The following is a 25,332-nucleotide window of genomic DNA, read 5'->3' as shown; positions in this document are numbered from 1 at the left end:
GATTGAAGGAAGTAGCATTGTCATCTTAGACAACTGCAACTCTCTGGTCTACTTTTGTTCTCCTAATAGCACACCTCATTCTACCATGTATTTATGGCAACCTAGTCTACTCACAACCTAGCACAAGTCAACATAGTCTTGTGTTAGTCTGGAAGCTCAAGGTAAAGTAAGTGAATCTGACTCCAGAGTAAAATTTTCTCCTCTCACCAATGCAAAGCCTTGAAGGAGTATGTATAAACAGGTCTCTAATCACCCCATATTTCCATTTGGATATGTTTCTCCCTGTTCCTGTACATCATTTCTGCATAGAGAATTCATTGATGAAAATTGAAACTCTATCCTACACACACTAGTTAATTCAGCTATCACTACAGATTGATTGTGTGGAAATGAGAGAGTTTTGCACCAAGATTTATTCAGCTCAATTTTTTTTATTGAGGTCATAATATTTTATAATATTTTGAAATTTCAGTTGTACATTATCATTTATCAGTCACCATGTAAATGTGCCCCTTACCCACCCTCCAACTCCCTTCCCCTCTGGTAACCACTAATCTTTCTCTTCGTCCATGTGTTAGTTTTTCTTCCACATTTGAATGAAATCAAACGTGTTTGTCTTTCCCTGTATGGCTTATTTCACTAAACGTAATGCCCTCAAGGCCCACCCACGTTGTTGTAAATGGGACTATTTTGTCTTTTTTTATGGCTAAGTAGTATTCCATTGGGTCTGTATACCACGTCTTTATCCATTCATCAGTTGATGAGCCTTGGCTTGCTTCCACATCTTGGCTATTGTGAATAATGTTGCAATGAATATAGGGGTGCATACATCTCTTTGAATTGTTGATTTCACATTCTTTGTATAAATATCCTGTATTGGGATAGCTGGGTCATATAGTATTTCTATTATAATTTTTTGAGAAATCTCCATACTGTTTTCCATAGTGGCTGCATCAGTTTTCATTCCCCCCAGCAGTGTATGAGGGTTCTCTTTTCTCCACATCTTCTCCAACACTCATTATTTATTGTCTTGTATTCACATCTAGTTTAATGAGAAAAGCAAGAGAGAAACTCTCTTCCTACAATGATGTTCTCTCTGGATAGGTTGTTTGCCAGGAGGGATTAGGATGGTCCTGCCATGGATCTTTGGCTTCCACAGCCCAAACCATCTGGTCTCCATCACATATGGAGGAAACATCTCCTTGTTCAGCATTGTTTATGCCATCACACTGATCCCAGTAGTCAGATCTGACTATACAGATTGGCTAATAAGCCTGGAGGAGCCCGTGTTCTAAGAGAGAGGTGGAAAGTGTGGGACAGATGGGACCTGAGTGCTGGGAAACTGCTCACGTCTGCTGCTGACTCAGTCTTCTCACCAGCTGCCTATTCCAACAGATGCATCTTTCTTAGGAGGCGCCAGACACCCAGAATATCCACATCCTGTGGTTCCTGTACCCCTAATACCCCACACTTGATTTCCAGTTTTGAGAATTAAAGCTGCTGGCTTTGGGCCAGTTCACAACAGATGGGGCTGACAACCGCCAACTCTACAGGAAGCATCCACCAAGGCAAGGCATGAGAATCAGCTTCTTAGAAACTCTCATCCTTGTGATCCATCATTCATCTAACTCCGGCTCAAATAAAGAGACTGGGAGATTTTCTCCTGAGCATCTTCAGGGATTTAATGCTTCCTGCTGGAAATTAAAAAGGCTAAGTTTGCTGCTAAGATTTAAGAAGTTTGAAAGCTAAGGGAATTAATGAAAAGTAGGGATTACAACTTCTCATGGACTTTAGGAAAACCTGCAAATCTATCCAAAGCTTTGACAAAATGCCTTCCTATATCACTGAACATACCCATCTCTGAACCCCACATTGTGATCATTCGCAGGATAGGCATTTAAAGCTATGACCAGCAGGACCTTTCCTCTCCTTCCATGTAGGGCAATGGTGATGGGGATTCTGCTGATCAGAATACCGTTGCTAGTTTGTGCCAGACCTTGCAAGAATGTTCTTGTACTGCAACTGTCTGTGAGAGATTGTACCCTGGCTTTCTCTAAGTCTGTAGATTTCTTTTACTATTTTTTGCCCCAAGAAAAATGTTCTTACTGTGCACTGCCTACTTAGTAAAGCGAAGAAAGACAGGATGGGCAGGGACAACATGCAAGGAGAGAAACAAAGACATTAGTACCTGGGAAAATCCTGCTGTGGACTCAGAGTATTTATCAATTGTATTGATGTTAGAATGATCTCCTCAGAAAACATAAAGGTCAGTGTCAGGATGTGTGTTTTCTTAGGGTCTCTGAAAGAAAATATGAGAATTCAAGGAGTGCAGAATTCTTGAATCCTGCAGAATACTCAAAACAAAAAATGCTTGGCTGGGGCTAGAATAATCCAAAGTCTTGACAATTGGTAAGGGAGACTGCCAGCTTCCAGCCCTCTGCAAACTATAAACTAGGTTATCCATGGCTCCCATTCTCATGTTTCTGTGCACTTTTCTTGGACCCTCCTCCCCATCAAATCCCTTGTGTAATTTTTTTCTATTTCCATCAAAACCTGACATCAAGAAATGACATGAAACCAATTAATATTAATTAGTGAGTGATAAAAATTGATGGAGGCTTTAGCTTTTCTGAGGAGTGGGAGGGAGGGGAGTATATTTTAATAGAGATGACACCACAGCTAAAGACTAAAGCAACCAGGGTAGAATTTTCAAAGCTTGAGGAACACTGCCCAAAATGAAAGATAGATCTTTGTTCTCTGTTTGGAGTCTCAGTGTGGATCATACAAGGAGATTCTGGAGTCTTTTAGAGCAGTCACTTCTCTTCCCATGTCCAGGAAGAGGACAAGTTGGAGCACAGAGCCAAAGAGAACATTAAGCTGCCCGTGGAGAGAGGCCAGCAGCAGAGAGCAGAATTGGGGTTAATGGGGGGGGGGGGAAGGATACCTGAAAAAAGAGATTTCATTTCAATAGCAAGAATAGCTTTGTAATACTTGAAAGCCATTCAGCAATGACACAAACATCCTTGTCAGAGAGTGAGTTCAGGTGGATGACTATACTCAGAAGGTTGTCTACATTGGCTGAGAGCTAGAACTCAATGACCTGAGCTCTTTTCCTCCCTAGAACTCATTATAGAATATTCTATGTTGAAACAAAATCAAGACTTCCACCAAAAAGCAACACAGTTATTATTTTGGTGTATTCCTTCCCAGTTTTCTTTTTCAATTACAGATTATTACATACTTTGTATATGTAATCACACTTCATATACACATTTGTATCTTTTTCAACATTATATAATCAATTCCTTATATTATTCGGTACTTTTCCTAATCAGTATTTTTAATGAGCTACATTAATATTGTATCTAGGAACATACTATAGTTTACTCAATCAGTTCTCTTATGACTGAGAATTTAGGCAGCTTCTACATTTTTCCTGTTACAAAAATTTCTGCCATAAGCATATCTCTACTTATACATTTTTCATTATTTAAATTTATCATATATGTATATGAGGAAACTATATATACAAAGCTTGATGCATATTTAATATATATATATAATGTGAAGCAAGCCCACATTTCCTCAAATAGAAGTTTCAAAATAAAGTTTTTGGCCAATTTGAATACATAAACCCCTAGGATTCTAGGATTCTAGATGAAATTGGCAAATTCTACTTAAAATTTCTTTTATATATTAGTTTAGTTGCACATATATGTTTAAAATCACATATCAAAAAATAGTGTATTAATTTTGAACTATTGTTTTATTCTATTCTTATAGTTCATAAATTTTATTCAAATTCTTCACAAGCATCTCAAATCACTACATTTGTCATCAGTAAGCTGCTTTTTTAAATCTTCACACATTTTTCCAGAACATATCAAACTCGCATGTGTCTAAGTAGTCTGAATTATAGCACATTATGAATCCATATATGAAGCTACCACTAAAACATTTTTGAACCACAATACCTATTCGTAAAACATTAGCACTGTTGTTTTGACATTTATCCTGTAAGTGAATATTCATGATCTCCACAACAAGACATTTCCTTTAAAAGATTTCTTTAAACAACATTGAACACATAATTTGGAAGGCATACTCTTCAAAACAGTTATTAAGTTTTTGTTAAATTACTTAGTCATCTTTTCCACTAAACTCGTCAGCTGACTTCCATGAGTATCTGTAAACTGGCGTTGATTGAGATCATCCCAGGATAATGTGTCTTCACTAAACTGTACTTAATTGTGCAAAATAAAATAATTGCATGAAAGCATTGTAGTATTGCTTTTTGTAATTTTTAAAGGAATCAAATTTACAGGGACTATGTCTTCTCTGAGGATAATAAACCTTAATTTATACTCAAACATGAGTAGTATTTTGTCACAGTCAATTCCTCAAAGTGCAAATATTAGCTCAAACTAGTATAAATATTTTCACACTCTTGGTATTAACTAATTGACTTCCAATAAAAATATAACAATTTATATTGCTACCAACACCTTGCCAGCATTGGGAACATCACTTTTTCTGAAAAGCATTGCTTAAATATCTGTCAAAAGAAAATGGTTTGTTAATGCTTTATTTGTATTTTTTATTACTAGATGGTGAAAACGTTTTCAAAGTTTATTGATCCATGAGTGACTTTCTTTGTTTGCCCTTTGCCCATTAATTTTTTAGGTTTTTAGTGTTGTACTTGCTGATTTGGTGGTTATAATAATTTTGTGCCTCTGAGTTTTATAGCATTTAACCACAATAACAACATTGGTGAAAGGAGATTTCTGAGGTATTCCAGATGGCAGAGGGTGGTGATGGCAAAATGCCAAAGATAGGAAAAAAAGAAGCCAGTTTTTGTACTATGGTGTTTCACTGTGACTACGAGATATGATACCACAGAGGTTGAAGTGAATTAGCATTTGTTCAAAAACACCCAGCTGTGAGCCACTGTGTGTCTCTCAGCATTGGGAGGAGTCCTCAGTGTCAAAGAGAAGTAATACATGAGTTTTCTTGCCCCCTGACTCCTCCCTTTAGGGGTTTACTCCATATTGTCTATGGCAATGGTTTCGGAATGTGAACGAGGATCACCAAAGTCATCAGTAATAAATAATCCCAAACATACATTTTAATCACATTTATTAAATATGCCCGTGGCAATATAAAGAGAATATCACAGAAGAAGTAAAGGGGATGGAACTAACAATGACTGTGAGCCTGTGTACTGGCTCACACGATAGTGTATGGTGAACCAAGAAGTGGAACCCACCTCTGTCTGATTTACAGAATTCCTCCCTTCAAAGAGCTCAATGTCTAGTACAAAACAAAACAAGTGCTTGGGAAGTGGTTGTTGAATTCCATCTCATTGGAATGTGACATGCTTATAGAGTCCAAATATTTTTAATTAATGTTTTCTAAAGGCCATAACTAGAAACAGATTTACAAGGTGAACCTCTGTCAGTGAATCCCCAAATTCTAACAGTTCATGTGTCTTGCCCTGTTGAGACAACTGTTAAATGAGGGAGTAGAGATGGAAAGAAGGTCGTTATTAGGTAGCACTGGAAAAATGGCCCAGAACTGTGATGAAGAGTACACACTCTTCACAAATAAATCCTGAGTTATCGGAAAGTCATAAGTAAGTAAAGAGATGGTGGCAGTGAAAATTGTGTTGGGTAGAGTTAGCTGAGAAGAGCTCTTGGAGATGAATCCTGAGTTGGTCCTTGAAGATGGTGGAAGACCTAGCATGACCAGGAATATTGTTTCAGAGTGAGGAATCTCCCTCTCTGACCTAATGCCACCAAGCAGTCTCCTATTTCCAGAGCAAAGGCATAATCTATCCCTACCACTTAAACTACGTGTTTTTGAAAAGATGTTTCCGAGGATCTAAGCCATATTTCTGTTCACTTCAGAGGATCTATCAACGTTAATACCGTATATCTGAGAACTTACACGTCCTGGGCTCTCCTTCATCTTTTTCTAGACCCTGAATATTTTGATCCAAGATCACAGAGATTAAGCCCTTCATCCTGGGATTACAATCACCAGTTGGCACACCAAGTCCCATTGCTCTTTTTAAATCTAGAAGACCAAAAGCAATGCACAGGGGAAGAAAACTATACCTAGGCTTCCTCCCAGGGTGTCCAAAATAATCCCTCTTATGGTTTAAAGGATAGAATATGTCAACTCATTCAAAATAAAATGAAAAGAGCCCATTTTCAGGGAATATATACAATTCCCAGAGATAACATTTTTAATGAAATTCTCATTTTTAATGCATAAATGGAGCATATCATCCTTAGATTTCTTATTTTCTAAAAGAGAGACTCTTTCAGATAATTTTTCAGCATATAGTGTTGAGTTTAAAACATTTCTTTCTGGTACAGCAGACTGGATGCATTCACAGTTACAGAATGAAGAAATATGATTGGCTTCCTGCTTCTCACAAGAAATCATGTAGAAAAAATATTCCAAGCCAACAAACAAAGTTTTAAAACATTTTAAGGTCTCAGATTACTTACTAGTTGCAATAGGAACATGTAAGTTTTCAAAAGATAGATTTTTCTGTCACCATCTTATCCTGATGATCAACCTTAGCCTCATGAAGTCATTATGTCCATCTTGACATGATGCAGGATGCAGGACACAGCATCACCTACACAGTGTTCCTGCCAAAAACAAATAAATAAACTAAGCCTAATCAAACCTCTAGTTCTAACAGGAGACAAGGAAGCTAGAAGAACAAGTTAAAGGAGTCCACAAAGAAACAGCTAGACAAATCCAGAAGATGAGACATTCTACGGGACAACAGACCACTCACTTTAGTAATAAATGTGATGAAACGAAGTTTTTAAAAAATATGCAGTAAGAGAACTATTACAGATTAAAGAAACTTAAAAATATAGCAACCGAATTAAATACACAGTCTTTAATTGGATTCTTGTTTTAAAAAACCATCTGTGGAAGACATTTTGGAAAGAATTAGGAAAATTTGACCATAGACTGCCTCTTAAATGATTTTAGGGAATTGATAATTTTGTTAGGTGGGAAGCAGTATTACGGTTATGTAGAAAAATATTTTTGTTTTTAAAATGCATGCTGGAGTGTCTAGGAATGAATAATCATGATGTTCATAATTTATTGTTAAATACTTGACCTAAGTAAATGGCAAATATGGCAAACATTAATGATGGATAAATCTAGGTGATGAGTCCATAGATATTGATTCTATTAATTTCTTTTTTGAAATGTTTCAAAAACTTTATAATAAAATGGTTTCTAAAGTTTGCATTTTTAAGTGGCCAAGAAGTCTGCAGCAAATTTAAAGAGGGAAAAGGTAAAACGCAATATGCTTTTTGAAAATTAGCATACTTTCTTAAGACTACTGCTCTGCTCAAAGAACTCCCCGCTTCTGCAGGCATGCAAACAAGTTAAAACTGTATGTTCATATGACATGTTTCTAAAACAACAATGAATGCTGTCCCTGACTAGGGGTAAAATAAATAAACTCCTAATGGAGATGTTGCACATTTTGGATTATTCTTATTCAAGACATAGGCATAAGTGAGGTATCTTAAATCACTGCCTTTCAAGATCTGACATAATGATAGCTCAAAATCAATCCTTCCACTTGTGAGTGAGGGGAGGTGGTTTCAGCCTTCCACAGATATTCCAATGAACTCCAATCAGTTGATTGTCAAGCTCACTTCTCCCTCAAGTGGGTGAGCATCATAGAGAAGGTTTTGGCAAAAGTCAAAGTATGTCAGGGGTCCCCTAAATGAGGGGAACTTGACTAGGTTTATCCACTCTTAGGGCCTCATATGAGTCTCAGTTCAAAAGCCTGGCTCCTGTTAATTCCTGTCCAGTTCCTGAGCATGTTATTTGACCCATTATCCCTGTAAGTCATGTTGTTCTATTCCTCCTCTTTATGGTTTACCCAAAAATTCAAGTTACCATCCCAACTACCTGTCACTTAACCAAGTAAACATTATTTTTAATGGAAAGGCTGAAATATTGTCACAGAAATGTAGTATGGGTACAGGAGGTGATGTAATCAGACTCTAGACCTTCACTGAGCCATTCCTCTGTCACCAAAGTACAATCATCATGGATCCAGCATCAGACTCCCAGAGTACCACCAAGAAGAAGAAACCAGAAGCAGATGACCCACAGATCCATGGTCCTTGAGCCTAGAGATTCCAGCCAAAGTATTGGGCCAATTTTATCATTTTTACACAATTGGAGGTTGCTGCTCACAATGGCTTCTGACCACTTATTTATTCATCAGTCAAAGCATTTGATACAATTGATCTGCTAATCACTAGCAAACAAGTAAAGAGTGTGAAGCAGTCAAGAAAGCCTGGGCTTTACTGCCACCATTGCAACTTCCACGTTGCAAATAACCAAGATTTAAGACAATAGTTCTCAAAGTATGGTCCATGGACCTCTATGGGCCCCAACACATTTTCAGAGAGTTCATGAAGTCAGAACTATTTTCGTAATAATACTAAAACATTATTTGCCTTTTCGTTGTGTTTACATTTGCACTGATGGTGTAAAAGCAATGGGGAGTAAAACTGCTGGCACTTTAGCATGAATCAAGGCAGTGGCATTGATTCTGTATTTGTAGTCATTGTATTCTTTACTGTCACATATTTTCAGGAGAAAAAGAGGCAGTTTCAGTTGGAAATGCTATTGACTGCATTAGATTGCGAGGACTACCACAACAAAATACCACAGACTAGGTGACTTAAAACAACAGAAATTGATTTTCTCATAGTTCTGAGCTGGGAATCCAAGATCCAGGTGCCCACAGAGTCAGTTTCTCCTGAGGCCTCTCTCCTTGGGTGGCAGATGGCCACCTTCTCACTGTGTCCACCCATGGTCTTTCCTCTGTGAATGAGCACTCCTGGTGTCTCTTCTCTTTGTGTGTCCAAATTTACTCTTCTTATAAGGATGCTAGTCAGAAAGGATTAGGATCCACCCTAATCCAATCCAAATGAACTCATTTTAACCTAATTATTTCCTTAAAGGCCCTATCTTCAATTATAGTCACATTCTGAGGTACTGGGGTTGAGGACTTCAACATACAAATTTTGGGAGGACACAATTCAGTCCATAACATTGATGAAGCAGTAAAAACTATTAATTTTAGTAAAACTAAACTGTTAAGTATACGTCTTTTTAGTATTCTGTGTGACTAAAAGGGAAGTAGACATAGCACTTTTGCTGCATTCCAAATTACGATAGTTATTTTGAGGGAAAACATTTGTGCTATTGTTTGAGTTGCAAGCTGAACTAACCACTTTTTCCATGAAAGACCACTTTTGCTTGAAAGGCTGACTGACAGACAAGCTATGGTTATTCAGGCTTGTGTGTTTGGCAGGCATCTTCTTGAAAGTGAATGAACTGAGACAGTCACATCAAGAAAAACAACTCATAGTCATTGCTAATGAAAAAATCTAAGCTTTTGGGCAAAAATCAGAGTTTAAGAAAACTTGTATCTGCCACTGTGAGCTGGATGGCTCCCCAATATTTAAATACTTCTTTGATTTCAAGATATTGGTGGTGATATTAACTACTGTGATATTTTGATATTGTATAATGAAATGTGTCAACATGTGGAATTTGCCTGGCTCAGTGAACCAATTATTTCCCAAATGATGAATGAATAATGTTACAAAACCATTCATGAGTGAAAGTTCCAACCAAAATGCAAGATAGATCAATAGATTTTAAAATAACAGAATATGAAAGTTCATTAAAATCCCCCTTTGCAACTAACCTCTCTTTTGACCTACATTTCTGTATAAGCCCAGGTTTTCCTCATATGTTTAAACCAAATCAACATAATTCCATAGATAGAATGCATAAACAGACACGAGACTCCAACTGTCTTCTAATTAGCCAGCTCTTTCCTGACAGATATCTGAAGACTATGATCAAACACCCCTAGTATCTCTCTTCCCTTCTATGTCCTCCATGTTTTTTAGATGTTCCTCCCTGTCCACGATTTGAAGTCTCCTCAATAGCCTGGTATTCTACTTTGAATACACTAAAGTTTTTCTACGACTCTCAGAAACTACTTGTCAATACCAGGAGCAGGTAGTGGAGATAAATAAAGTTAGTTCAACATTCACATCCCAAATATTCCAAGCCTAGGGGATACTTCTGTTTAATCTCTATTTCATTTTTCAGCTTGGTATCCCATAAATTTTCTCAAACTGCTCTGAGTCTCCAAGTGTGAGGCCTGGTCTTAGTCAGGACTGGACAATAACACGGTAAACCCAGTCCCCATACACTGTCCCTATTCTCTATTGCCTTCTGAGAATGAGCTTGCTGGGCACTGAGAACATGGCCTGGCCTCCTTCCAGGAAGAACCGAACTTCAGGACACACCTTCTCTGTGCCTGCCCCTTCCCCTCCTGCAGAAGACTATCTCACACAACAATGAAAATCCACATAGAGAAAGAAATGCCAGGTTGCCCAGCCCACTCTACGGCCACTTCAGGGAAGGATATCAGCTGTGGGGCTGAGAGGACACCCAGAGACACTTTCAAATAATAAATGCCTGAAGAAAAAACCAAAGAAGACTGGGTATTCATCTAGCGTTCCAAATAATATCACTGGGCTAGGATTGGGATACTTGATTTCTTGTATGTTCCTTCTAAGTTGGGTGACTTGGCCAAGTTATGAAATCTCTCTAGATCTTTCTAGAATCTTTCATCTGAACACTCAAGGGAGTGAATATATGATTCTTGAAGTCTCTCCCAGCTGTGGCATTCTAAGACTTCTCTCCAGAGGCAAAATTGATCCTTGATTACTCATGTTAGTGGAAAGAATGTGATTTGAATACTCCAAATATGTAGATAACATGAAACTTATTTCTATTTAGCTTTAGAATATATTTCATGGTGTGAAGCAAATCACAATAAATTTATCCTCCCAATCTTCAGACGAATGTTAAAAATCAATTTGTTTGCGACTAGTGGTGTTGTACTCCACTAAACAAATGTGGAGCAAGTATTCCATAAAGCAGCCTGGTGCCAGAGAGAGAGCAGGGGACTAGGAATTGGGAAGATGTGAGTTCTGGCCATGGCTCTGTCACTTCCTAGCTTATCCTCTCTGACCATGAAAGTCTACATCCTTAAAATGGATTCAGAATACACTTTCTCAGCACTCATTGAGTCAGGCACTATGCTGGCAAACGGTATACAGAGATGAACAAGAAAAACCCCTTCTCTCAAGAGTCTCTACCTAATGAAGAAGAGAGAAAAAAAGTTTTAAGCACAATGACAGAGTGATCACTAGAAGCCATGAAAATTCATTAAAGGAACAGGCAGCTAACCCCTTCCCTTGAGCCATTGTAGGGGAGAAACTCAATTCCTATACCCTCTAGGTCCTTCTGGCTGGTCCAAGAATTAAATTTACATGAGACAGAATAACAGAAGAAAATCAAACAAAGTTTAATGACATGTATACATGGGTATACTGAGTAACTGTATACTGAGTAACTGCTGAGTAACTTGCCAGAATTGCGGACGTTGCCACCTTCAATCATCTTCAGCTAAAGACAAACAAGGGTGTTGTGAGTAGTGATTTGGGTCTTCAAAGGGGAGGAAGACAATTTACCCAGAGGTGGAAATGCAAATGTTTGTTAAACAAGTGTTTGCTGGGCCACCTATAGGCATAACTTTGATAAAAATGGGTTTGTTGGTTCTCTTTTATCACACCTACTTTACATTATGCTATAGTTATCATACGGTATCGGTTCCTTCCTAGAACAGGACTTCTACCTTAAATACTTTTAGGCAGTTAGGGGGAACGTCTAAGTTTCTTTTGGAGTCTTTTGTTCTTAAAAATAATCAAGCCAAAGAGACACATTTTGGAGTGGCCAATTCTGATCATCCACACCATCATTTAGGACTTCCCAGGGAAGCCAACAGCTAAGCTAAGACCAAAAAATGAACAGGATCTAAGGAGCTGGGTTAATGATCGAATTGGGGATTAGGTAAAGGAAAGGGCATCTCAGGCAAAAAGAATCACATGGTGAAGGCAAATAGGTATGAAAGACCATAAAGCCTGGAAGAAGCAAGTAGTTCAATGAAGCTGAGCTTAAGGCAGCAAGTGGAAAAGTACAAGATGTAGGCCTGGGAGGTAAGCAAAAGACCATATCCTGCACCATTTTATATTGAAGTATGAGAGCCATCAAAAACTTTAAGCATGTAATTTCGTAGTCAACATCCCCCCAGGTTTAGCGTCAGTATTAATCAGCTATTCACGCTATGATTCTGATCTATAACAAACAATCCCAAAATTTCAGTTGCTTACAACATCAAAAATATAGTTTTTGCTCATCGGTCTTCAGGCCGGCTGGACTTGGCTTCAAGAGTGCTGGTGGAAATCCACGATGGGATGCCTCCTGGAGCCTCAGTTTGGAACTGGCACACTGTGACTTCCACCCATATTCCCTGGATCAAAGCATGGCCAAGCCCCAAAGTCAATCGAGTGGGATATATACTCTGTCTGTAGTAGGAAGCTCTGAAAAGTCATGTGGCAAAGCACATGGGGGTATATTTCTGTTACAGAGAGAAAGTGAAAAGTGGGGAACCACAACAGCTGTATTCTCATTGGGATTCATCACCCCAAAACTCTCTGCCATGGCCACAGGATTATAAGATTCACGTGCCCAGACCCACAAGGTTTCACAGTTTAAGTTTTGGTATTACTCAAGACTTTAATTGCCTTTTCATTCCCAACTTCTTGTTTCCTATAACTAGTCCTATTCAAACCAGTTTCTGACGGCTGCTTGGGAACATCTGTACACCAGCACTAGGAGGAAGTCAATAAGTCTCACAGGGGTTAATCAGAAGCTTTATTTATTCTTCAACACAGTAACCACCCACCTCTTGCCATTTCAAAGGCTAGCACCTGAAATCAGCTATACTCAAGAGTCCAAGTTACAATACTTCATTCTCATCTGGCCCTCTCCATGAGGCCCACGTTGTCCTGCTTTCTACTCTAAGCCATCTACCATTACAGTGTCTGTTACTGAGACCATAGCATTTCTTCTTTTCATCTTTTCCTATTTGTTTTTGGGGTTATTTAGTCAGCAAAGAGTGTTAGACTCTGCATATGGAGGTGAAGCCGCTTGGAGTTTATGGGACAGGCATGAGTTGTATGTAGGGTGGGAAGGAGTTGTCAGACAGGTTATAAGTAAAACAGTGATAAAATTGTGATCCACTAAGCCATGGATTTGGCTAAGATCCTCTCGGGAAAGTGTGAAGTTCAAACTTTTTCCAGTCCTGCTCCCTTTTGATAACAACAGCAACAAAATTCACATTCTCCTTTAATGATTTACACTTATTAAGGTCACTTTCGGTGAGCCTAGTGTACGACTTTATTTTCACAGTGATAGACACAGAATCAAAGGGGAACCAAGATCAGTGTCTTGAGAGTTCCAGAGGAGAGTTTTCAAAAAGGGAAAGACTATGTCAAAAATAAGATGTCAAACAAGAATATAAACAAAAAGCATCAATGGAATTTGGCCAGATCCACTGTTCCTAGTTGCACTTCTTGTGGCCTTACACAAGGGTGCTCGGCTGAAGGGGAGAGTGAGTCTAAAATTCAGCCCAGGCTCTGCCTGCCAAGCCGAGGAGCCATTTATAAAGCATACAGAGGGCCCATCTAGTTGCCTACCTTGAATCCAAGGGGCTGCCTCAGCATTGGCCCAGGAGGGTGGTCTTTTCTAAACCACACAAAGCACAATATGGGCCACTGGCCCTGAATTCAGCAACCAGGGAGGCAATGGAGAGAATAAAATTTTAAATTTATATGAAAGCCCTTTGGAAACTGTATAACACTGCTCAGGAGTAAAGTGGGGCAGGCAGAGGTGATTCGGGGGCCGCGCAGGTGACAGGAGAAATTACACTGACCACAAACATTTTCCACCTAACGCACAGAACGTAGAATCCACTTGAGACATTCAGACATCTGACGAACTCCTCTGTAGGAAACCATGTGAGAGTAGACTGGCCAGAAAGCACAGATGGGAGTGGACGTGATGATTTCTGAAAGTCCATTCTAGCAGCAAACTCCAGGGCAGATCTAGGCAGTGGGGAACAGTCTCAGACAGAAGCACCTGGGTGAACCTGCCCTGAACTAACAGCCAAAACCCTTTGATCTTACTGCAGCTTGACTTGGAGAAAACATCTGGCCCCAGGAGTTCTCAAAGGCCACATAGAGTGAAACCAAGGGGAGGTTTTTGTAAAACTCAGTATCACTGTGACTGGGGGTATACACACAGTGCTACAAAACCCACAGAGGCCTGTACAAAAACTACAGGGGCCAAGTGGCATTTCCCTGGGAAATCCTCACCCTGGCTACCATGCTCCAGGGGATGAACACAGCAGATAGCCATCCCTCTTGGCTCAGTGACCCAGAAAGGATACCAGGAAGTTGACCAGACCAGACGAGAGGACCTCGAGCTGCTCACCCTTGGGGGAAACTGATGATTTAACATGTTCTTATAGCCACATTTGGGGACTACAAAAAGACGTTTCTTTGAAAACCATTCTTTGGCTTGGTTCATGTTGATTCTATTGCAAAACAGAGCTGTATGAGCCATCTCATATGGAATTCCTGAATTCAAATCTCTAGAGACATTTGCCTGAATGTTTCGCTTTGCAGTTTGGATAGATGAACTTAAAGAGAGATTGATTTGTTTTTAGGCAATCAGCAGCCACAATTGTTCATTCTAATGCTGAGTGTACTGTAAATCACTGATACCTGATCAGTGCTTCATATCACCCTCTCACCTCTTGTTATGCTGCGTACTATCTGCCCTTAAAGCAGCGCTGGTGACTAGGAAGGCCTTGACTCTGGAATAGTCATGGATCCAAGACCCATCCCCTTGGCCACGCCAGTTTTCAAAGACTGAGAGTTAGGTGTGGGTCTAGGAAGTGAGAACAATATAAAACCATAGAAAACCACAATTCAAAGAACTTCATGAAGTGTACTGGACTGGAAATGTTCACTATAGGAATATGTGCTTCTACCTACTCCTCAGACAACAACCTCCCAAAAGCAAATCCCCCCCTACCTGCAATTGATTAAATCATCGTGAACCAGTTGGATGAGCAGCAAGTGCCACCTTTCTAAGATCAGACTAATTATCCTCTTTGTATCCCTAAGTGAACTCACATAAAATAGCAGCTGCCATTTGTACTCAACACAAGGAATCCAGACCCAAGGTCACTGAAATGTTGTTACTGATATTCTGATGGAAAATTATATGTTCCAAACTACGTTAAATCTGACCATTCAGTAAGCATGGGCTTTTTCTCTAAATGCTCTGGCTTTTTTGTATTTTCTACTATTTCCCTTCTGAAGCTAGCTTCCAAAGGGCTTCCCTGTGCATTCTCATTTCCATTACAAGATCAATGTATAAGTTAAATTTTTAGTTTCTTCAGAAACCTCTATTGAGAGATTTCCTCTTCCATTTCTCTGCTATCACAGGCAGCTATTGGGAGCAAAGAGCTCAAGCTTGAACTGTCTTCAGGCAGTATAATATCAGTAAAAAAGGTTCTCAATGTTATTGCTCCATATCCAATCATTCACTTAGCGTCTTCTGCAGAGTTTATTTCTAAATGTCTTTCTCTAATCTTGATCTTTGTGCTCTCACCTTAAAAAATCATACTTTCCTCTTTGAAATCTACTCGCAGAGTGCTGATACTCTGCAAACTTTCTCTCTTTCTTCCCCCCACCCTCCAAAAATGTTGTTCTGAGAGCACTTGCATCTCAACAAGGAAATGATATCAAACAGTGCCCTTTCTATTCCTGTTTTTTGCTTCTCAGTCCTAGCCCTACCCCTGCAGATCTTGAAAGTTAGCACCACCTTGAGAAGTTTGTGGGCATTTTTCTCAGAGATCTGTCCCCTGAGCAGCATTTTGGGACTGAGCCTGAACTCCATTGATATTATGGCCCTTGAATGTGCCTGACTCAGAATAACTCAAAAGTTTCTACCTAAATCCAGGTCCAGCTACTTCATCACTGTAATTTGCCTTTGGAAAAGGTTGGGCTATCTACATATCACTCCTGTAAAGGCTCACAACTGAATCTTTGATTCTACAGGATATATGGATCCTATGAAGCTCCAGGGCAAAGGCTTGAATGCCTCTGCATTCAAGGGAATGGACTGTAATGGGAGCTATCCAGATCACACACCTTGCACGGAAGAAAGAAGCATTGTCACCTTAGAGAACTCCCACTCTCTGATCTACTTTTGTTCTCCTAATATCACACCTTATTCTACCATGAATTTACGGCAGACCTAGTCTACTCGCAACCTGGCACAAGTCAACGTAGTCTTGTGTTAGTCTGGAGGCTCGAGGTAAAGTAAGTGAATCTGACTCCAGAGTAAAATTTTCCCCTCTCTCCAATGCAAAGACTCAAAGGTCTACATGTAAACAGGTCTCTAATCACCCCATATTTCTGTTTGGCTATGTTCCTTCCATTTCCTGTACATTGTCTCTGCTTATAGAGAACTCAGTGATGAAAATTGAAACTCTATCCTACATACTTAATTATCTCAACTATCAGTGCAGACTTATTGTATGGAAAGGAGACAATTTTGCACAAGGATTTATTCACTTCTATTTTAATGAGAAAATAGGAGAGAAACTTTCTTCCTACAGTGACTTTCTCTCTGAATATATTGTTTGCCAGGAAGGATTAGGATTGTTCTGCCATGGCTCTTTGGCTTCCACACCCCAAGCCATCTGGTCTCCCTCACATCTGGAGGGAGGATCTTGTAGAGAAGAAAGATAAGTCCTCTACCCTCTCTAGGTCCTTCTGTCTGGCCTACGTGTTAAATTGACATGAGACAGAATAACAAGAGAAAATCAAAAAAGCTTTATAACATGTATACATATGAGAAACCCAGGAAAGCTGGGCAACTTGTCAGAATGGCCATACCTGTCACCTTAAATATCATCTTCAGCTAAAGACAAAGGAGGATGCTGGGTGTAGTGGCCTGAGGTTTCAAAGAGGAGGAAGGCAATTCACATGGAAATGGAAAAGCAAATGTTTGGTAGATAAGAATGGGCTTAGCAAAGACCCTCACAGTCTACTAATACCCAGAGCTATCTATGGTGATGGCCTGTCCTCAGGACAGGCTTTTTATCTTAAATTCTTTTAGGTACTTAGTGGGGAAGGTCAAAGTTTCTTTTAGAGTCTTTTGTTCTCAAAAATAATCAATGCAAGCCAAAGAGATATATTTTGGGGTGGCCAATTCTGATCCCCCACAGTCCCACCTTTGCAACTTTAAGAAGTTTCACAGTCCTTTGAAACTTTAGGACGTTTCATAGTCCAGAAGCTGAGTTGGTAGGTTGTTCCATCTCACTGAACACATTTCTTAGTCCTGGTAATAGATCAGTCTAGTTAAATTCATTTTAGGAGGCAGTGATACAGGTGGGCTCCAAAAGTTAGGCCTATACTGTGTAAGCAATCCATCAGGTATTTAACAAGAAGTATTTCTATGGAAACAAAAAGAAAAACAAGGTTAATGATTGGAGCAAATTATAAACCAGTTTCTGAGCCCAGGGGACAGCCAGTGAAGAAGATTTCTAGATGTCAGGGTCAAAGCATCTTTTGCAGCTTGAAATGTCTCTGATGATGTCATTGGGTGTTCAGGTATCCTTTTGAGTGGCTTAAACAGCATGCTGTTGTGGTGATCTCTATAAGGTTTATATCAAGTTGTCGAGCTTCAGTTCACAGGGCTTTAGGAAAAAGGGTGGTTTCAGCTCTCAATGATTTCAAATAAAAATGATGGAAAAATGGAACAGTTCGTTTGCATATTTGTAGCCAGATATTTCAGAAGACTAGAAGAATTCAGGATGCAGTCCAGTTTACAGGTAGAAAACAAAACCTTAAAGACAACTAACAGAACTAGAATCTAATATCCACAAATGTGTATTATAGTTTTTACTGAAACATGACTTTTCTCTCTAAAATCACCCTCATTTTTACCAAAGATGGCCAAATTAAGAATAACCAGTTTGCAAAATGAGTGTAGTTTAAATAAATTTGGCCCAATTATTTACATAAGTAGAGCAATAGCAATTGATCATATAGGCTCTTTTAAATCTGCTTTGCTGGAACTTTTTATAAGGAATCTCAGATTGCAGTTTAAAGGCTTCTTGGGGAGAGAAGTCAAGATGGAGGCATAGGCGGACTCTGAATTCACCTCTTCCCACAGACACGGCCAATTTACAACTACTCTTGGAAAAATTAACCCTGAGATAGAACTGAAAACTGGATAGGAGGAACCCCTGTAACAAACAACAATCTTAATTGAGGTGTAAGAGGCAGAAATTCCCTTCTGGAGAGAAAAAACGCCACCTTCACAAGCCTCAGCACTTCACGGCCACCCAGGAGCAGCCCAAAGTTATGCAGCCTTCCCTGGAGGAGTGGGGACCTGAGCCGAGGAGAATGCCCACTATAGGCATTTCTTGGACCCAGCACAACTGAATCAAGTGGCATAATATCTGACTGTGCTTCCTACTAACAATATTGGGGAATACCCCCAGAAAAGCTTGTTCACAGAGAAATTAAAACTGGCCCTTAAAGGGCCCATGCACAAATTCACCCATCTTGGAAAGCAACCTAAAATCGCCATAAAGAAAGGTGCACAGTCCTTTGGTGAAAAGAGATTCACCTGATAGACTCTGACTGCATCTCGGTGAGACGTGACACCTCTCCAGGGACTGGGACATTGGTGGCAGCCATTGTTGTGAACTGGTGTGAGCATGCTGACACAGTCACCGACAGACACCATTGGAGTTCTTCCTGAGGCCTGCTAGCCCAGGGTCTGCCCCACCCACTAGAGCACCTATTTAATCCAGCTCAGCCAGGGTGGGCAGCCCACCCTAGGGACTGGCCCCACCCAACAACAAGCCCTCGGGAAACTTGTGGGCCTGCATATATGGGTGCCTGGATTCTCCACAGCCTGGCGACTGGGTCTACCTCTTTGGTAGGAGCAGGTGGAGAGTGTGGGGCATTGGTGGAGTGTGCATGGCTCCTGCCTGGGAGAGACTGGGTCCACTTCAGGAGATCAGGGAACACACACAGGACAGGACTGTGTTGACTATGTGTAGGGACTTGTGGGTGGCGGGGCTTGTCAGGTGCAGAAAACTTGTGTTTCTCAAAGACTCATATAGGGGATGGGCCCTACCTTTCAAAGCCTGAAACAACTGGGTGCTCCATGGCCTGAGGCCAGCCCCACCTGGCTGCAGTCCTCAGATCTGACAAGAGCCTCATAGGCCAGAGTCTGATAGCAATTGTAAGCCCCTGAGCCTAACAATCTGCCATGATGGGGGCCTACTCACTTAATGGAAAAACTGCAACAGGAATGTGCTACTAGACTTTGCAGCCAACTGTGCTGGGGCTCCCCACTCCTGATAAAGAGACTGAAGGGCTGACAACAACTACACTCAGCTGAGCATTACAACTAGCTGGACAGAGGCACAGCTCAGCCTCCCTGGACACCTATGGGAAGGGCAACCCCACCACAACAGAAGGACACATGTAGCCCACACAAGGGTCACTCCTGGAACATTTGGAACTGGTGATGAGAGGGAAGCACACTGCCGGACCTCATAAGGCATCACTTATATAAGGTCACCTCCCCAAGATCAGGAGATGTAGCTGACCTACCTAATACTTAGACACAAGCACAGGGAAAGAGGCAAAATGAGGAGGCAAAGGAATACATTCCAAGTAAGGGAACAGGAAAAAACGCCATAAAAAAGACTAAATTAAACAGAAATGAGCAACCTATCCAGTAGAGAGTTCAAACAAAGAGTGTTAAGGATGCTCACTGATCTGGGGAGAAGAATGGATGAACTCAGTGAGAACGTCAACAAAGAAATAGAAAATATAAAAAAGAACCAATCAGAAATGAAGAAGAGAATACTGGAAATGAAAAATTCACTACAGGGACTCAAAAGCAGAGTAGAGGATACAGAAGAACAGATCAGCGAGCTGGACAAAAGACTAGAAGAAATCACCCAAGCTGAACAGATAAAAGAAAAAAGAGTTAAAAAGAGTGAAGAAAGTCTAAGCGTCCTCTGGGACAACATCAAGTGCACTAACACCCTTATTATAGGTGTCCCAGAAGGAGAAGAGTGAGACAAAGGGGCAGAGAATCTATTTGAAGAAATAATAGCTGAAAACTTCCCTAACCTAAGGAAGGAAACAGACATCCAGATACAGGAAGCACAGAGAGCACCAAACAAGATAAACCCAAAGAGGCCCACACCAAGACACATCATAATCAAAATGTCCAGAATTAAAGATAAAGAGAGAATCCTAAAAGCTGCAAGAGACAGACAAGTTACATACAAAGGAAACCCCATAAGGCTATCAGCTGACTTCTTAGCAGAAAGCTTACAGGCTAGAAGAGTATGGCATGATATATTTAAAGTGCTAAAAGGAAAAAATCTACAGCCAAGAACATTTTACCCAGCAAGGTTATCATTCAAAATGGAAGGAAAGATAAAAAGATTCTCAGAGAAGCAAAAATTAAAGGAATTTGTCACCAAGAAACCAGTTCTACCAGAAATGCTAAAGGGATTTATCTAAGGGGATAAGAGAAGGCCACAAATAGGAAAAATTATCTATTTCCATGATAAGAGGGTAACAGATACAAATCACAAAAAAGAGGTTAGATAGGGGGCCGGCCCAGTGGCACAAGCAGTTGAGTGTGCATGCTCCACTGTGGCAGCTTGGGGTTCGCAGGTTTGTATCCCGGGCGTGCACTGATGCACCGCTGGTGGAGCCATGCTGTGGTGGCATCCCATATCAAGTGGAGGAAGATGGGCATGGATGTTAGCCCAGGGCCAGTCTTCCTCACAAAAAAAAGAAAAAAGCGGTTAGATAGGCTATCCAAAACACAAAATGTGGGAGGAGGGAAGTTAAAAAGTAGAGCTTTCACATAAAGGTCAAACTAAAGAAACTGTCTACTTAATATAGATTCCTAAATATGTAGATTACTGTATATGAACCTCATGGAAATCACAAACCAGAAACCTATAATAAATACACAAAAAACTAAAAGAGGGTCCGGCCCGATGGCGCAAGTGGTTAAGTGCTCACGCTCCACTGTGGTGGCCCGGGGTTCACCGGTTCGGATCACGGGCGCACACCGATGCACCATTTGGCAAGCCATGCTGTGGTGGCATCCCATATACAGCGGAGGAAGATGGGCATGGATGTTAGCCCAGGGCCAGTCTTTCTCAGCAAAAAGAGGAGGATTGGCAGATGTTAGCTCAGGGCCGATTTTCCTCACTCAAAAAAAAAAAAAACAGAGAGAAAGGAACCCAAACATAACACTAAAGAAAGTCACCAAACCACAAGGGAAGAGAGCAAGCGAAGAAGAAAGGAACAAAGAAGAACTACTAAAACACTGAGAATAAAGAAAAAAGTTTAAAAATGGCAGTAAGTACATACTTATCAATAGTGACTTTAAATGTCAATGGCCTAAATGCTCCAAATAAAAGGCATAGAGTGGCTGATTTCATAAAAAAAAAAAAAAAAAAAAAGATCCATATATATGCTGCATACAAGAGACAAATTTCAGACCTAAAAACACTCACAAACTGAAAGTGACAGGATAGAAAAAGATACTCCATGCAAATGGCAATGAAAAGAAAGCTGGAGTAGCAATACTCATATCACACAAAATAGACTTTAAAACAAAAACTGTAACAAGACACAAAGAAGGGCACTACATAATGATCAAGGGAACAATCAAGCAAGAGGATATAACACTTGTAAATGTCTATGCACCCAATGTAGGTGCACCTAAATAGATAAGGTAATTATTAACAGACATAAAAGGAGAAATACAGAATAACACAATAATAGTAGGCGACTTTAACACTCCACTTACGCTAATGGATAGGTCATCCAAACAGAAGATCAATGAGGAAACATTGGCCTTAAATGACACACTAGAACAGATGGACCTAGTAGATATATACAGAACGTTCCATCCATAACTGAAGAATACACATTCTTTTCAAAGGCACATGGAACAATCTCCAGGATTGGTCACATATTAGGCCACAAAACAAGTTTCAATAAATTTAAGAAGATTGAAATAATACCAAGCATCTTTTCTGACCACAATGGTATGAAACTAGAAATCAACTATAGGAAGAAAAACAGAAAAGCCCCAAATATAAGGAGACTAAACAAAATGCTACTGAACAACGATTGGGTCAATGAAGAAATCAAAGGAGAAATAAAAAACTACCTGGAGAGAAATGAAAATGAAAATACAACGTGCCAGAATTTATGGGCTACAGCAAAAGTGGTTCTAAGAGGGAAGTTTATAGCAATGCAGGCCTATCTCAACAAACAAGAAAAATCTCAAATAAACAATCTAACAGCACAGCTAAAGGAACTGGAAAAAGAAGCACAAACAAAGCCCAAAATCAGTAGAAGAAGAGAAATAATAAAAATCAGAGTGGAAATAAATGAAATAGAGACTAAAAAAAAATAGAAAAAAATAATAAACCAAGAAAAGATAAACAAAATTGAAAAACCTTTAGCTAGACTCACTGAGAAAAAAGAGTGAAGGCTCAAATAAGTAAAATCAGAAATGAAAGAGGAGAAATTACAACAGACACCTCAGAAATACAAAAGATTATAAGAGAATAATATGAAAAGCTATATGCCAACAAAATGGATAGTCTGGAAGAAATGGCCAAATTCTTAGAGTCATACAACCTTCCGAAACTGAATCAAGAAGAGATAGAGAATTTGAATAGACAAATCACCAGTAAGGAGATGGAAGCAGCAATCAAAACCTCCCCAAAAATGAAAGTCCAGGACCAGACAGCTTCCCTGGTGAATTCTACCAAACTTTCAAAGAAGACTTAATACCTATCTTTCTCAAATTCTTCCAAAAAATTGGACAGAAGGGGAAGATCTCTAACTCATTCTATGAGGCCAACATCACCCTGATACCAAAACCAGACAAAGACAACACAAAAAGAAAATTACAGGCCAATATCACTGATGAACATCAATGCAAAAACCTTCAACAAAATACTAGCAAATCGCATACAACAAAACATTAAAAAGATTATACACCATGATCAGGTGGGATTTATTCCAGGGATGCAGGGATGGTTCAACATTGGCAAATCAATCAACGTGATACACCACATCAATAAAATAAAGAAGAAAAATCACATGATCATCTCAACAGATGCAGAGAAAGCATTTGACAAGATACAGCATCCATTTATGATAAAAATTCTGAATAAAATGGGTATAGAAGGAAACTACTTCAATGTAATAAAGTCCATATATGACAAATCCAAAGGTAATATCATCCTCAATGGTGAAAAACTGAAACCTATCCCTCTAAGAACAGGAACCAGACAAGGATGCCCACTCTCACCACTCCTATTTGACATAGTATTGGAAGTCCTAGCCAGAGCAATCAGGCAAGAAAAAGAAATGAAAGGGATCCAAATTGGAAAGGAAGAAGTGAAACTGTCACTATTTGCAGATGACATGATTTTACATATAGAAAACCCTAAAGAATCCACCAAAAAACTTTTATAACTAATAAATGAATACAGTAAAGTTGCAGGATACAAAATCAACATACAAAAATCAGTTGCATTTCTATACACTAACAATGAGACAGCAGAAAGAGAAATTAAGAATACAATCCCATTTACAACTGCAACAAAACGAATAAAATACCTAGGTATAAACTTAACCAAAGAGGTGAAAGATCTGTACACTGAAAACTATAAAACATTGCTGAAAGAAATTGAAGAAGACACAAAGAAATGGAAAGATATTCCATGCTCTTGGATTGGAAGAATAAACATAGTTAAGATGTCCATATTTCCTAAGGCAATCTATATATTCAATGGAATCCCTATCAAAGATCCAACAACACTTTTCACAGAAATAAAACAACGAATCTTAAAATTTTTATGGAACAACAAAAGACCCCTGATAGCCAAAGGAATCCTGAGAAAAAAAGAACAAAGCTGGGGGTATCACACTCCCTGATTTCAAAATATACTACAAAGCTATAGTAACCAAAACAGCATGGTACTGGCACAAAAACAGACACACAGATCAATGGAACAGAATCAAAAGCCCAGAAATAAACCCACACATCTGTGGACAGCTAATCTTCGACAAAGGAGCCAAGAACATACAATGGACAAAGGAACGTCTCTTCAACAAATGGTATTGGGAAAACTGGACAGCCACATGCAACAAAAAATGAAAGTAGACCATTATCTTACACAATACACAAAAATTAACTCAAAATGTTGAAAGACTTGAATATTAGACCTGAAACCATGAAACTTCTAGAAGAAAACGTAGGAAGCACTCTCTTCAACATTGGGTTCAGCAACATGTTTTCAAGCACCATATCGGACCAGGCAAGAAAAACAATAGAAAAAATAAACAAATGGGACTACATCAAACTAAAAAGACTCTGCACAGCAAAGGAAACCATCAACAAAACAAAAAGACAACCTAACAATTGGGAGAATATATTTGCAAACCATATATCTGATAAGGGGTTAATCTCCAAAATATATAAAGAACTCATACAGCTCAACAAAAAAAAAAACCTAACAACCCAATTAAAAAATGGGCAAAAGACCTGAACAGACATTTCTCCAAAGAAGATACACAGATGGCCAACAGGCACATGAAAAGATTTTCAACATCACTACCAGGGAAATGCAAATCAAAACTACAGTGAGACGTCATCTCACCCCCATCAGAGTGACTATAATTAACAAGACAGGAAACAACAAATGTTGGAGAGGATGTGGAGAGAAGGGAACTCTCTCATACACTGCTGGTGGGAGTGCAAACTGGTGCAGCCACTATGGAAAACAGTATGGAGATTCCTCAAAAAATTAAAAATAGAACTACCATACGATCCAGCTATTCCACTGCTGGGTATTTATCCCAAGAACATGAAAACACCAATGCATAAAGATGCACGCACACCTGTGTTCATTGCCGCATTATTCACAATAGCCAAGGCTTGGAAGCAAACAAAGTGCCCATCAAGGGATGAATGGTTGAAGAAGATGTGGTATATATACACAATGGAATACTACTCAGCCATAAGAAATGATGAAATCCAGCCATTTGTGACAACATGGATGGACATTGAGGGTATTATGCTAAGTGAAATAAGTCTGAGAGAGAAGGTCAAATACCATATGATCTCACTCATAAGGAGAAGATAAAAACAACAACAAATAAACACATAGAGACA

General features: G+C 39.5%; 1 protein-coding gene and 1 long non-coding RNA gene across 2 annotated transcripts in view; one reads left to right on the top strand and one right to left on the bottom strand.

Moving 5' to 3' along the window:
• Positions 1–25,332, top strand: part of LOC131405801 (M1-specific T cell receptor alpha chain-like) — a 584,807-nt gene that overhangs the window by 406,828 nt on the left and 152,647 nt on the right. The window lies entirely within an intron of this gene.
• LOC131405805 (uncharacterized) lies at positions 542–17,911 on the bottom strand. The gene is made up of 3 exons (XR_009220025.1): positions 17,306–17,911; positions 2,189–2,299; positions 542–1,694 (listed from the first exon to the last, which is right to left on the bottom strand). It is a non-coding gene; the product is annotated as an uncharacterized LOC131405805 (long non-coding RNA).

The sequence above is a fragment of the Diceros bicornis genome, chromosome 5 (assembly GCF_020826845.1).
Source record: "Diceros bicornis minor isolate mBicDic1 chromosome 5, mDicBic1.mat.cur, whole genome shotgun sequence".
Classification (NCBI taxonomy): Eukaryota; Metazoa; Chordata; class Mammalia; order Perissodactyla; family Rhinocerotidae; genus Diceros; species Diceros bicornis.
The sequence above is the reverse complement of the archived record's forward strand: the minus strand, read 5'-3'. Positions and strand labels throughout refer to the sequence as shown.